Source organism: Chelonoidis abingdonii, chromosome 1 (genome assembly GCF_003597395.2).
Source record: "Chelonoidis abingdonii isolate Lonesome George chromosome 1, CheloAbing_2.0, whole genome shotgun sequence".
Classification (NCBI taxonomy): domain Eukaryota; kingdom Metazoa; phylum Chordata; order Testudines; family Testudinidae; genus Chelonoidis; species Chelonoidis abingdonii.
The window spans coordinates 249,026,998-249,043,083 of record NC_133769.1 but is presented as its reverse complement, the minus strand read 5'-3'; the positions used below and the strand labels follow the sequence as shown (position 1 = coordinate 249,043,083).

At 42.5% G+C, this 16,086-nt stretch overlaps 1 protein-coding gene and 1 long non-coding RNA gene across 2 annotated transcripts in view; one reads left to right on the top strand and one right to left on the bottom strand.

The window, feature by feature from the left end:
- The window catches only part of ATP10A (ATPase phospholipid transporting 10A (putative)), a 166,007-nt gene that overhangs the window by 113,565 nt on the left and 36,356 nt on the right, over positions 1–16,086 (bottom strand). The window lies entirely within an intron of this gene.
- The window catches only part of LOC116839547 (uncharacterized), a 62,859-nt gene that overhangs the window by 21,361 nt on the left and 25,412 nt on the right, over positions 1–16,086 (top strand). The gene's annotated exons all lie outside the window — the stretch shown is intronic.

Here is a 16,086-nt window from a genome sequence, read left to right as displayed (position 1 = left end):
GGTCTCAAGTAATTGATGTTTAGTCTATGCTATTGCTTTCACTGTTGCTAGTGCCATTGCCAGGCCAAAGTCAAGAGAATTGCCTAACACTTTCTATTTAGATCCAGTAAGATTTCCATGAGAAGACTGCAAGTTTAAATCCTGGGGGAGACTCTGATTTGAAACATATGCTTCTATTTCCAGCATTTTCATATCCACAAGACTAGAAGGAGCAGTAAATAGGACTGGAACTTGCAAAAATCCTGTTCTTCATTGTAGTTGGCAGTACACTAGGCCTTAACTTGTACTCCAGTGTGGTGGATCTGAGAAGTATAGTTAAAGGCCTGGTCTATATCTAGGTCGAACCATATACATCACTGAGTGTATCAAAAATTTCAGACACTGTGTGACAAAGTTAGGTCAACCTAACTCCCACTGTAAATGAAGCTAGATTGATGGAAGAATTCTCTTGTCAACCTAGCTAGTGCCTCTTGAGGGGATGGATTTATTACAGTGATGGAAAAACCAATCTGTTGCTCTAAGAAGTGTCTACAGTACAGCACTACAGCAGTGTAGCTGCAGTGCTGCAGCTGTTACCCTTGCAGAAATACCCCAAGCTGTATATTTAAAGCAGTAGTGATTTATCGTAGATTATGTGTAGTCCAACTTCTCTATATTTAGCTGCTATCCCAGGTTATGTTGTCTGTCCTTATCTTTCTGGATCACTGCTTGCCCCAACAAGACAAGAATAAGTAATGTGAGGAGAAGGAAACAGCCTCAAACTATATTTCAAGTACTAAGAGAGATGCCGAAAGAACCATATTGGTCTCACAACAAAATCATATTGTAGAAGTCACCTAAGTTCTTTGACTATTTATAAAAGAGTCTCCAATACTGTAGTATAAAACAATAATGAGGTGGTTCCCAAGGAGGGTTTTTTTGTTGAGGTTGGCAAAATAAAACTTTAACTCAGAGAGTATACAAAGAAGGAATGCCAATGAACCACCTCCTCCCACATATACAGCAGGGAACAGAGGTCAGTCCAAACTCTATGCACATAACTGCATATAATGCTATGATTCTTGAAGAGTTGGATTATGAAACCAAATCTCCATTTTGATGTGTGCCAGTTTTAAATCCAAAATGAATGGTGGCTTGCAAAGCTATGCCAGAAATAGAGGTCCTAATTGAAAAAAACTAAGAGCTACAAAATTTAATAATTCTATTATTAAAATTAAGTGAGATTATTAGTAAGTATTATCAATGCCAGTATGCAACTTAAAACTAGAGTCCGTATTTTTTTTTTAAACACATTTTGAGTCTGCTGCTGATGTAAAAGTCAGTCTCTCTCTCTATCTCAATAATGTGTCAGACTTGCTGGAGCCAGTCATTGAGGATAGGTGGATCTCATAGACTCATAGACTTTAAGGTCAGAAGGGACCATTATGATCATCTAGTCTGACCTCCTGCACAATGCAGGCCATACAATCTCACCCATCCACTTCTATAACAAACCCCTAGCTATGTTCTGAGGTTATTGAAGGTCCTGTTAAATTTGTGGTTTGAAGACTTCTCAAGCTACAGGCAGAATCCTCCGCAAAGTGTAGACCGTTGCTCCCATTGGCTGCAGAGATTAGCAAATATACATCCAGGGCCTCTGCAATCTGCCTGGAGGTGATATTCCTTCCCGACCCCATAATTTATTTGGTGATCAGATTTACACTTGGCATGTGGGCAATAGTCACAGCCAGCACCCCAAGAAGAATTCTCTGTAGTACTCATGTTCCCCATCCAATCTAACATTCCCATCACAGACCATTGGCATATTTACCTGTATAATCAAAGATCAATATTGCCAAATTAGGCTTTATTCTCGTCTACCATCCTCTGCCATAATATTTTTATCAAGTTTAGCTTAAAGCCGTACGTTCTTTTGCCTCACTACTCCCCTTGAAGGTCTTTTTTTTTGTTCCAGAACTTCACTCCCTCCATGTTATTAGGAACCATCTAATTTTCAAGTCTTAAACTTCCGTAGGGTCCAGTTTATATCCATGTTCTTATGTTCACATTGTACTAAGTTAAATAATTCCTCTCTCCTATGATTACTATTTAAGAGCCTGTCGTCATATCCCCCTAGTCTTCTTTTGGTTAAGGCTTACACAAGCCAATCTCTTTGAGTTTCCTTTCATAAGACAGGTTTTTCCGATTCCTTGGATCATTTCCCTTTCAGATAAAGTAGCCGTCTCTGAACTGTTTCAGTTTGAATTCATCCTTTCTCTAAGTCATGGGATCCCTTAGAGGCTGCACATCTCGAGTATTCCTGGATGAGGTCTCACCAGTTGCATGGTTGGTATAGCGCGCTAAGCAGGATACTAACATCGCCTAGTCTATGCTTTTTAGTCATTGGAGAATATCTTGCCTGTTTCGGATCCTATACTGCATTGCTTTTTAATGGGCCATATCGCATTTGTGGCGGTGGCTCATATGTCATCCATAATGGTGACTCAACCAAATACTCCATTGATCAATCGGTCTCTCTTCCTACTGTTACTTGCGATTTTGACTGTGCGTCCCCAATTTATAACTAAAATTCGTTTTTATTTAATCCTCTAAACACTGGATGAGCGTGCACTTTTCATATTAAATTTCCATTCCTATTTGTATGGGTAGAGAAATCCCCCCGACGTCTGACTTAGGTTTTCATAAGTAAGAGGGAGTACCAGCATGTATTGCCTATGCTTAAATTCACCCATCTTCTGTAGAACCCGTGATGCACTGTGCCATTCAAACCCAACAAAGAATCTCTCTCTATCGAGCTCTACCTAGATGCTCCAGACACTCTGGTCCCGCCCAACAAACATTGCCCGGGGACCCCAAGAGCCAGTGACCTTGAACTGGGCAAGGTCTCACAACAATGGAACGTGAAGACACCCTTTCCCCCAACCATTGCCTCTCCCAGGGCTTCCCTCCCTGGATTCCCCTGGAAGATTACTGTGTGCATTCAAACTTCCATTTGATGCTTAAACAGAGGGAAGAATCACCTTCCCCCGCTCCTTCTTCTCCCTCCCCAGACTCTTTCCTGAGAGAGACGTCAATCCTGGTACAGAGAGAATTAGCTCTCTTTCTCCCCTTCCCTCTTTCTCCCCACACTTCCTGTGTAGACGATGAATCTAGACCCAGTCGCATGGTAGGTCTCACCAGAATAAAAAAACGATACGGCGTCCTAGTCTCCTTTATACCGAAGAGTACACACTTTTAATTAAAGAGTGGCAGAAGATATAGTTAAAAATGTTTTCTTGTCTAGATAAACTTTAAGAATCGGATATAGGAAGAGTGACAGGTGCATCTTTGTTTCTTCACGGCTTACATTAGGTTACTGGAATACCCTCCATGCCTAAGTATTCACTGTTCAAATTAATCTTATTCTAGGCAAAAATATCGGAAATTTGAATCCTTTCAGTCAATGACACAGAGTTAAAACTCTTACAGCCGCAATATGCCGTTTGCAGATTATAGGAAACTACAACATAAGTCCTATACTCGTCTATTTATATTCGTGATCTTGATAGCGTTGACAACCATATTGTTTGCGGATTTCTATCAGAACATGAGGTCCTTTATCAGGGAGATTGGTAGAGAAGAAACTGGTTGGGATTCTGGATGGCATATAGAGCGCTTCCACGGAGTTGAGACAAACAATCCACCAACTTTTCCTTGCCAGCCAACGGAACTTCCAACGCTCCTCAAAGATTCTGAAATTCCTGGCTCGCTGATTGGTGCGGATCCTCTGGTGAGAATGTGACATCAGGTCTTAACTGTTAAACCTTACAGTTCAATATGAGAGATATAAATTAAAGTACTTCCGGTGCTATTTAAACTCTTCTTATTGATGTATTCTTTTGACACTATCTTATTCACAGATTTTACGACCGCGATGCATCCGATCTCCACTGATTATCGGTATCCCCTTGAAAGCAAGGTGTGGTTCTCTTTATCCTGTGCTATAAAGCAAATATCCTCCCAGCTTTGGTGTCAATTCCGCAACTTTATTAGGCACATTCCCCGCTTTTTGTGCCAAGTGTCAGTATATAAAAGGTTAAAATAGATTGGCCCCAAAACTGACCTCAGGAACTCCTAGTAATCCTCCTCCAGCTGGACGTTACCTGTGTGAGGGTACGACCGTATGTCTGAGATTCACGTTCCCCATTCGCCCCAGTAACCAGTTCCTATCCACTTTCAATTTTCAGATTGGTGGACGATCTATCAACTAGTTATTCCAAATCTTTTGGGTTAAGACTTGAACATAAATTACCAATGATGCGTAACCGTGGTCCAAAAGCTTACTGAGAATGGGAGTGTAATATAGTCCCCATGGTTTCCTCTGTTCTAGAATCTGTCTACCTTCGTGGGTCCTCAAAAAGGAGTGATCCGGTATGGGTTGGAGGGCATACTCTTATGCCTTTTGGTCTAGATATCCATCTTCGCAGGTGATTGTGATTTTCTCTACGCCGACCAGAGGTTTATAACCAAGATCTGACTGTGAAATGTCGTGCATCTCTATTGGACGTAGACTTTTCTCTCCCTTTCTCTCAGTAAGGGTGCTAGTATTCACCAAGGAACGACCATTACATACCCACTTACGCGATGATCAAACTAACAGGCTCGCCCTTGTATTTGTATAGTTTACTCCGGATTACTCGTTCTTTTTTTCCTTTCTTACAATAGGACCTCTTAGGTTCTAGCTCACTCTTCCATTGACTCGTACAGTGGTGGATGCAATCGCGTAACACCCTCTTGTACAGCTGTGTCAAGCTCTGAGTTCTAAATGTCGAAATCAATTCTATGTGTCTTAAAGGCCGATTGGCAAATTCATTGCATGGTTGCCATTTCCCTTTATAAGTTCTTGGATAAGATTTTCTTGGTGGCTTCCTCTGATATCCTTTTGTTCCCATTAATCTGTTTGAGTTTGGCTACTTACCCGGATGTCGGTTAAATATTCTTACCTCCAGTATCCTCATTCCCCCTTGTATACTTACCATATCGCCTAACCTACGCTCCTCATATTAGCTTATTAAGACTGGGCAACAAGTTATTTTCTTATTATTGAGGGCATGCTAGATTATCCTTAACCTCATTCTTCCTCCGTTGTTTAGCCGGTGGCCCTTTTTCTTTCTTTGTCTCTTGTTATGTATATGGTATAGACCTTTTACAATTGGTTTTACATTCCCTTTGCAGAGTCCAACTTTGCTAAACTGCATGGTTTTTGCCTTTCTTCTTACTCATCTCCTACAATGTTTCTGACTTCATTAAGCTAGCCTTATGCCTCCACGCCTCAAAATCCACAGCCATGTCTATCCGCGGCACTTCGTCTCGTTCGGCTTATGTGGACTTTGCTTTTCTTAATGCCTCTGCGTTGAATATGGATGAACTTCTAACTCTCGTGCCTGATTGGCGATGTACATTAACTGTTTCGGGTATGTAACATGCCTATGAGATCCTTTCTCTCTATCCCACTTTCTTGGGATGCAGGAGCTTTCAACTGAAAGTTTACTTGGCAGTCTTGTAGCGTAATGAAGTAATTCAGGCCTCCTCATTCTAGATCATGAGTTTCTTCAGTCCCATCCACTCCCCTTAGGACTAATTTCCTTAATTCGATTAATAAATGTTCCTGAAGCACCTTATCCTGGAAGCGCTCATAATATAATCTTTTTAGAGTCCCAGATCTGTTTATATATAGTTTTATCCTTACTCCATGCTTATGAGTTGATACTCGCTCCATTATGTATTAGATGATGTGCATGGTGCCCTTTTGAACCAAGGTTGTTCACCTATACCCAACCATTTCTTCTATAGCGAGTGTAGCTCGTCACTAGTGCACAAGATAGTACCTAGATATCTAAAATGGTGCATACCCTTCGTTGCTGGATTTCGTGTCACTACGTTTTTGGTGAAGATATCTCCATCCAGATCACACTCCAGAAAACTCGTAGCCCCCTTATAAATTGTTACTGGCAGATATTGATGAAATCCTAGCCATGTCTTTTTATTAGTTGGGATAGTTAATAGTTCTTCTCTTCCAGGGATTCCGCACGTTCACCATTAGTGACTTCATCAAAGCCATTAAAACAGGATCATCTTAAGTGCACAATCCAAATCAAAGGAGTGCCCGTGGTCTGTAGACCACACTCCCAGTTACTATCTCAGGGAGGCTCTGTCTGATTTAGTTATAAGCTCTGTTCCGGTGTCTCCAGCAACAATGTCATTGCCAGAAAATTGCTGAGTGTGTTGTATCCAATATACATACTCTCAGACTATATTTTTCCATGTTGTGACGGTTACCACTCCACTATTAAGGAAAAGTGCAGTTTTTGTGTGACTCCCACCGATCTTTGCCTCTTATTTGCGTCTGTCTGGTCGGCTGACTAGTTCACTCTCCACCGTTGACTCAAGTCATGACTACATCAACCATGTCTATCTGTTCCGCATAAGAATCCCCCCTGCTTATGCAAATCCAGGTTCTACAGCTTCCCGGATGACCCAAGTGAGCGCTCTCCAGGTTCGTCTTCTCATATCTTGTTACTAGGCTCCCCGCTAAGTGTAAAGAATCTATTTTTGACGCACTTTCGCGCCCAATTCAGATATAGAACATCTATTCGTTGGTTGGCCAAGCCATACCATGCTAGCACCAGATTATCACCTATATTAGACTTTATGCTATAACATACCCTTCCTTCTCTTGTCCATATCTTTATTCCCACAAGCTGTACTCCTCCTCCGTGCTTGTACTCTTTGTTTTCTTCTATCTGCTCTCAAGGTGTTCTTGGAATTTTCCATCGCGCATAAGAATGAATTCTCTTGGCCATGTTTGCCAACCACTCCCCCATTCCTAGTTTACAAGCATTCTATTTGTTCATGCAGTTGTGTTGTCAACCTTCCATCTAGATAGCCTATTTCAATTCCTTACTCAGTGAAGTCCATCCCAAGAACAGTCCTCTGTCTCTGAATGGAGCCTCTTTCCGCAGTGGCTTGTACATACCAAGCCCGTCCTTATTAGTCACCACTGGTGTCTGTAGCCATCTTGTTGGATGGTCCTATAATCTTGAACATCTTTGATTGGCCCTTCCTCTGGACAGGCAAAACCACTTGAAGATCACCTTGGCCTCGTTTCGTAAGTTGTCTTCCCCAGTTCTGGCCATAGTCTCCTTCTACATTCAGCAAGAATCTAGCCGTATCATTCAGTTCCCCACTTGTTAAGGACATCAGCGGTTTCTTTCCCGGCTGTCCGTTTGGATCTTTGCAGCCTAGGTCCATCCCGTATCTAGCTCGGCTCAACAGCATACCCTTCTGTCTCCTATCAGCTTAGTTACAGGCCGTGTGCTATTCTTCTCGAGTAGGAGTCCCCAATACATAGACCTGCCATTTTCTTGAGAGGGTTGACGTGTGATTCTCGTCATCCCTCTCCCGACTGGCTGAAGTCCTCTCGATTTACGCTATTCACCCTTGCAATCCTCCGCAACCCATCTCTATCCTCCTTGGGGCTCATTATTGGTGCTGTCTCCATTGACTCTTTCTTCCTTTCCCTGTAGACTAGCATGCTCTTCTCTTTTCCTTGCCCTTGTCCTTCACGACCACCTGCTGTGCCCCTTCTTCATTTTCCAACTCTGCAAACCTGTTCCTGAGCTCTATTTCTCCTTCACTAGCCCAACTTTTTCTCTGCCTGGTTCTCTTAGTCACATGCTTCCACCGTCCACTTTCCTCACCCAGCAGTCTCCCCTCAGAATTCTTTGGTCCTGCTTCCATCTGCAAGTCTGAGCTTGTCCCTTCAGCCTCCTCATGTTTTTGCTCCATCATCTGCTTGAACCCCTTTCTAAACTCAGTCAGAGTTTCCACCTGCTTCTCCAGTCCTCGGATCTTTTCTTCCATCAGCTCTATCAGGCAGCACTTCATGCAGACAAAACTCTTTTCAGGTACCCCCCCCAGGATCATGTACATGCCGCAGCTTCCACATCCTGTCATCCTCATTGTTTCTTTCACTGCTGCCTCTGTATCGATCATAGCCTTGCCACCTAAAACCTGTTAGTCCAAGAAACACGAACCAAAACAAACCCCCCAACAGGCACCAGAACACTGGCAGACCACCACCTGCTCCCTTCCCTAGCCTGTCGGTTCCTCTGCCTAGGTCTCTACGTCTCCCTCACAACCTCCCCCTGTAAACTTCCACTGAAACCCCTCTGTTTACAGCTCTGTTTGCTGGCTGCTGTGCTGCTATGTCAGTTTCTCTATGCTTGAACAATCTTTTCTTCCCCTCATACAAAGAGAGCTCAGGTTCCTTCTTCTGTCCCATTGATTTACAATCCATATGACTGTCAAAGATCATAAATGGGATAAAGTCAGCTGAAATACTCTATCTTTTCTTAATATGCTGACACACCAGTATTCTTTTAAAAATAACTTACATTTACAGATCTCCGAAGGGATGGAAATCAATGTTGCCATTTGCCCTCAACTACCATCAATAAAGGAGACATGAATGAAGAATGAAATATTGTCAATATACATATTTGTATGCTCTTACCATCAGTTTACTAGACAATACACTGTTTTAGACCAAAAGATATCCTTCCATATCTAATAATGATCCATAATCTTTCTTATCAGTCAGACAGTCATGACCTGCATCTTTAGAAAAGCATCCTGGTTGCCATATATACAAAAATCTTATTTGTATGACTTCCTGAATCTGGATTAGGTAGGTCATTCTACAACATCCTCTAAGATACTCGCCTACCCACTGAAATCTTTTAAGTTCATTTGAAGACTTGCATTTGTTCAAAGATGATGTATATTCTTAAAAATAGAGCTGGTCAAATAACAGTCATGAATAATGTATTTTTTCAATATTTTCTCTTCCATGAAATGAATATATTTGTGAATACTTTTTTCCCCATTATTCAGCCGGGTCTATGCATAGTCTGGTCAAATAATTAGTTAAGTAAATTATTTGCAAATTTTCCTCTCACAAATCTCAAAAACATTCAGCAATTACTTCTGGTTATTATTCACTAAGCTCCATTAACAGATCTGAAAACCAAGGTCCTGATTCAGCGAGTTGATTAAGTATGCACCCAACTTCAAGCCAGTGAATAGTCACATTGGCCTAATCAAGTGGTTCTCAAACTTTTATATTGGTGACTCATTTCACATAGCAAGCCTCTGAGTGTGACCCCCCCCATAAATTAAAAACACTTTTAAATAAATTTAATGGCATTAAAAATGCTGGAGGCAAAGCAGGGTTTGGGGTGGAGGCAGGACCGGTGCTAGGGTTTCTTGCGCCCTAGGCACACAGCCATTTCGCCGCCCCCCGCGCTGATCCCGCGGCTCTGGTAGACCTGCCGCACTAGTTCCTGTGGAGGGTCCGTTGGTCCATGGCTCTGGTGAAGCTGCCGCAGGCATGCCTGTGGGTGGTCCACCAGAGCCGCGTGAGCAGCTGACCATCCGCAGGTATGACTGCGGGAGCTCCACTGGAGCCGCGGACCAACGGACCCTCCGCAGGCATGCCTGCGGCAGGTCAACCAGAACCGCCTGCCGCCCCCCTGGCAAAATGCCGCCCCCTGAATAATCCTGGCGCCCTAGGCAATTGGCTAGGCTGCCTAAATGGTAGCGCCAGACCTGGGTGGAGGCTGACAGCTTGCGATCCCCCCCATGTAATAACCTCATAACCCCCTGAGGGGTTCCAACCCCCGCAGTTTGAGAACCCCGGCCTAAACCCAAAAACAAAACTTAATTTGAGTTAACTTTCAAGTGTTCTTTGAGAGAAAAGCCTGACAGAACATCAGAATGCAGTATCATAGAAAAAATAATTTTCACCTTAGCCAAAAGAAGAATGAGAACTTTAGACAATTATGTTTTTGAAACACAGAGAAACTGAAGCTGAGAGCAGGTGATACACAGGAATTATTTACTGGAAGGTTTCAAAATCATTAGAAGGAGAACAAACAACCTAAAAGATTTTGAGATCTGAAACACCTCAGCAGATTGCAGACAACCCAGAAAAGCCAACATTCAGCAGCATTGTGCTTTCACAGAGACCAAAAAGTTACACTTTGCTTTAGGATTTTAACATAAATTTAATAAGGCCAGAAAAGTCAGTGTTAAACTGACCTCCTCTCTCAACAGAGCATTCAGAACAAAATCTCTCTAATCTGTAGACAGCAACACTGGAAACTGCACAATAATCATTTTTCTAAAAAAATTGTAAATGTATGAGACAAAAAGAAACATTTTTAAAAAACTATAATTCACACCTCATCATCAGATTAAGTTTAACAAGATCAAAGCCAAACTCCTAACCCTCCCCCTCAAACCTTTTCTACCTCCTGTGTTCTTTAGCAATGTCAACACCCCAACCATTCTCCCTGTTACTAAAACCCATAATCTAGTAGATATTTTTTACTCCCTCTCATGTGATCTACACATCCAGGTCATATCCATTGCAATATATCTAGCATTCCTGCTTTTCTGTCTAGCCCTACAGCTAAACTCTCAGTCAGGCCCACATTTCTGGTCTCAGCTAGTGCAACATCATACACCCACACTGACCTCTTACAACACATATAAATGCTGCTGCTGAAATCATTTTCATTACTCCTCAGTGTTGACTGTCACTCCCACCCCTGCAGTTGAAGTCAGTGGTTCCCTTTCTGCTACACAAAATTAGCTCTTCAACTGCATTTAAGAAAAACAAGGCTGTTATTGTGTTGTGACCACTGCTTATCACTTGGCCAATTGTTATCTTGTCCTCTGTTTGTGTGTTGTTGTATTTGCCAGTTGCCTCTCATCATACGCTTAGACTGTAAGATCTTTGGGCCAGGGCCATATTTTTTCCTCTGTATTAGTACATCACCTACCATAACTGGTCCTGATCCCTGACTGGAGTTCAGGTCAAAAACCTGACACCTAACAACACTAAATACAAGTAAATGAATGAAAAAATAAATACTTTACTAATGTTATTTTTCCATGTGAACATTTGCTGTAGTCTCCTCGAGGATTTTATTCCATCAGTAGCAGAGGAGGTGGACTGTGTAGTTAAGAAGCATAGGGGAGAAGAGAAGCACTTCTCTAGACTGTCTAAGATGCAATCTACGCCATGAAAACTTTTGAAATTCTCCGACCTCCTGTGCTAAGCCAGCTACTATGCATGAGCACCGGGTCGGCATGCTAAAATTCCATATACATTACTGCATGACTTCAAACAAAATATTTAAATATTTTTCTAAACGATCAAAAATGAACACCACAAACAAATGTGCCAGCCCACATTTTGGCTTTGGATCTGATTATTTTTTTTTTTGTATAAAAGACAGAGCTGTTTTTGTTTAACAGAAAGCCATCTTAAATCATTTTTTGTTTTAAGATTGTAAAAAAACGCTGCTACGTGGCCAAGACCTTGTTTGAGAACTTTCTGTTCAAAGCAATTTTTTTTTTGAACAACAGAGTAAGGAGAAAGTTAACAGTGGAAACAATGACACAACCTTAGTCACATAGGTGGGAATGGAGCTGCCATCGACATCTCAAAATACATGGCCTGCCCACAAAGCACTACCATTTTTGTTACTTGACAACTCCTCCAAAACAAACAGAAAACCGCTTTCTGGATCCTCCACATGAGCAACCTAATGATCCACACTCATTTCTAATTATAATACAATTCGGCTTGACTGTGGCTTTGCCACAATTCCTAGGGATGCAGTCCCAAGCCACAGATTGCTGTGCTCTCTCAAGAGTAGATTGGGAACCAGATTGTGAGTGTTGCAATTTGGTTACTACTTCCCTCTAGCTCCAGGGCTGAATGAAAGGGCAGGGGCAGTAATTTGTGTCAGCCCTATACATGGTGCAGATGACTTCCTCTGGCCTGCTTGGTCAGTGCAGCTGAACCCAGTCTCCACCCATGATGCGTGGGAGGGGACATAGTGGCCACACAAAGGCTTCTTTTCTCCCTCTGGTTCATAGTTGAGCCCAGTGTGTTATTAAAATGAAAGGCCCAGTTTCTTAAATGCAGCATTTATATATGTAGCACCTGCTGATTGTGATGGTTCAGGAGCGAGCTGCATCTGAGCTCACTCCTCCAGTTATGCAGTAGGGCTCAGAAAAAGAGCTACAAAACAGAGACCACACTATGAAAACCCTTAGTGTTAAACTGAAGCTTAGAAGTCTCTAGAAACCCCAGTACAGGCTGAACTACAGCAGCAGTGACCCTTTGAAGCTAATTGGCTCTCCTATTCTAAATCCCTGCTCTCAGCAGAGGCAGAATTGCTCTGAATTAGAACTTTTGGTCTCCCATTGAAGTTAATGGATGACTTCATAGAATCATAGAAAGGGACCTCAGGAGGTCATCTAGTCCAACCCCTGCTCAAAGCAGGAGCAAGCAACCTCAACGAAATCATCCCATCCAGGGCTTTGTCAAGCCAGGCATTAAAAACTTCTGAGGATAGAGAATCCACCACCTCCTTAGGTAACCCATTCCAGTGCTTCACTATCCTCCTAGGGAAATCATTTTTCCTAATATCCAACCTAAACCTCCCCCACTGCAACTTGAGATCATTACTCCTTGTTCTGTCATCTGGTACCACTGAGAACAGCCTAGCTTAGTGGTGGGCAACTACGCGGCCCATTAGGGTAGCTCGCTGGTGAGCCGCCAGGCAGTGTGTTTACAATTGCAAAACTACCCGCAGCTCCTAGTGGCCATGGTTCACCATTCCCAGCCAATGGGAGCTGCGGGAAGCAGCAGCCAGCACGTCTCTGTGACCTGCGCTGCTTCCTGCAGCTCCCATTGGCAGGGAATGGTGAACTGTGGCCACTGGGAGCTGCGGGCAGCCAGGCAAATGTAAACAAACTGTTTGGCGGCCTGCCAGCAGATTACCCTGATGAGCTGCGTGTGGCCCACGGGCTGCAGGTTGCCCACCATTGGCCTAGCTCCATCCTCTTTGGAACCCCCCTTCAGGTAGTTGAAGGCTGCTATCAAATTCCCCCTCACTCTTCTCTTCTGCAGACTAAATAAGCCCAGTTCCCTCAGCCACTCCTCATAAATCATGTGTCCNGCAGTCCAATATGCCATTAGCCTTCTTGGCAACCAGGGCACTCTGTTGACTCATATCGAGCTTCTCATCTACTGTTATGCCCAGGTCCTTTTCTGCAGAACTGCTGCTTAGCCAGTTGGTCCCCAGCCCGTAGCAGTGCATGGGATTCTTTTAAGTGCAGGACTCTGCACTTGTCCTTGTTGAACCTCATCAGATTTCTTTTGGCTCAATCCTTCAATTTGTCTAGGTCACTCTGGACCCTATCCCTACCCTCCAGTGCATCTACCTCTCCCCACATCTTAGTGTAATCCGCCAAGTTGCTGAAGGTGCAATCCATCCCATCATTCAGATAATTAATGAAGATATTGAACAAAACTGGCCCCGGGACCAACCCCTGGGGCACGCCGCTTGATACCGGCTGCCAACTAGACTTCGAGCTGTTGAGACTGATGACCTGAGTTATGTAGCTGAAGTTGTGTAACTTAGGTTGACTTACCCTGGTAGTGAAGACAAGCCCTTAGAGAAGTGGATCCCACAGATAGAGCAACTCCTCCCCCAAAACCCAACCAACAGTGAGGTAAGTTTTTCCACTGAAGACTTTTTTCCTGTAGATAGGACTACAAGCTTCTGTCCTCTACCTAGCCAACATTAGACAGGCCACAACATTTAATCATATTTTGTAGGAAATAGTATCACCAGAAAAACACCTGAATAAAATACTGCAACCTGGATTGCAGAAAAAGCACAGAATAAGATTTAGATGCAGAAGATTAGGACTTAATATTTGACTAGAACATAGATCAACCCTTCAAAATGTTTATTTTTAATATATGGTTAAATATTAACATTTTAGATTCTTTAGTAGAAACTGAGGATTAAAATTGCATTAGAATCAATAGGAATTTTATTATTGATTTCACTGGGGCCAGGATTTCACCCCTGGAATCTAGGCCTTATAATTAGCTGCTGTTATTTTTTTTTTTTAAATTTAGAAAAGAGCCATTTGGTTTAAGACATTGCCACTTTTGCATATCCCTATGACATTCAGAGTTGTGATTAATAATAAATCATCATCTTAATATTAATAGTAATATGTAGCGCTCATATAGTGCTTTCCATCTGTAGATCTGAAAACACTTTAAAGAGGAAATAATTATCAATAACTCCATTTTACAAATGGTGAAACAGAGGCAGAGAGCAACGAAGTAACTTGTGCGAGGTCACCACCTGGCCAGTGACAGAACCAGAAACAAAACCCGGATCTCCTGAGTTGTAGTTCAGTGCCCGACCCACTAGGTCACACTATAAACAAAATACTTGCAATCTGATAGTCTCTTGAGCCTGTTCTCTGCCAAATTATTTTGACTTCAGTGCAACAGGTATATTTATTCCTAAGAATTAACTCAGTCTCTTCTGATGATTTTTTGCTCCATTGTTTATTTCTTTGAAAACAGTATATGATCAGCTTCAGTCAAAATGGATGACAAGGCACAGAGATTACAGAATGCCTGCTCACTAGTCATGTGCTACCATGAATTCCTGATTTCTGTGATAGTATATGGAATACCACTAAATATATATTCGCTGATAACTGAAAGCCTTCTGGGTGAATGTGGTGATCTGTGTTGCCGCATGCAGCACCTTAAGTGAGATGCAACTTTTAAAGCACTGTAACATTATTTAGTTTGATTACTTTAATGGAAGAGAGGAGGCTATGATCAATTGAGGAACGCATTTATTTTAGCCCTTGATCCCTTATTCATAAATATGCAGCTTTCCAGCCTTCAATTTTTCACTGTGTCAGTCTGGAACAAAGTAGTTTTACCAGAGCATGAAAAATGCATGCACTCAGGGTGAGAAGTTTTTCCCAGGCAAGTGAGCTGAGGGGGGCTGAGTTGTCGCTGTCTCCATCTTTTACGGGACACCAGAAGGAAAAGAAGAGATTAGTTTAAGTGCTGCTGCTCTTTCAACAGGGTGAGATAAGTAAGGCAGGGAGCTGAGCTGCCCCCGGGGAGTTCTCATTTCTCTTTGAGGATGGAAAAAGGGAGGGAGGGAACAGAGCGACTTGAACCTTTATATTTCATAGCCAGGGAAAGATGATTGTAATATGAATGTATGTATTTAGAGCCACACACACCACCCCTACCTTCCCCAATACTCCCTGCACTGCAACATATAGAACTCAGCTAACCCCAGTAGTTGTTTTAAGTGTTAAAGATAATGGCCTAATTGTAGCAACAGTGCACAGGGACACAACTCTACTGACTTTGCTGCTGTGTTACATTAAGAAGGAATTTGACCCAACAATTGTAACACTGACATTTTGTATACACGGTTTGAACAGTACTGCAATATAAATGTATAAAATTCTACTGTACATGCGTTTATCCTTTACATTTAAAAATAAAAGGTTTTAAAACATTCCTTTTCCCCCCCGATACTCGTTTACTAAAAGTCACTTTTAAACAATCATCACTTGAGCAGTAGATAAAAGAGGCTGGCATAGCGTGAAAGAACTGACCTCACAAAATAGCTTGCTAATGTGAGCAAAAAGCTAGTAAAACACATACTGCATACAGAAGGCCAGATGCTCTTACGAGGCATAGCACAGAAAGCACAGCACAGGAGCAAAGCACACCACAAGGGTTGCTTTATGCCTCCTTTGTATCACTTGGATTCTGGGCTTCTGCAGGAGCTGAAATACCTGTTGGCATAAGCATCTCTAGGGGCTGCTACAACAAGGCTGCTCATGAGCTGCACAGTCTCTGCAGAGCTAAGAAATACAGGCTGCTCATGGTAACTCCCAGCCCTGCCCATTTCACTGGGGTTTGCAAAGGAAGTGTAGATCCATTTTCTCCGCCAATCTCTTGCTCCTTAATTATGATCCCTTATCCACTATTGGACCTAGGGATACATTTGGCCTCTTTAACTGCACTCAGTTTATATTATTCTAATATCAGAGGGGTAGCCGTGTTAGTCTGGATCTGTAAAAGCAGCAAGGAGTCTTGTGGCACCTTATAGACTAACA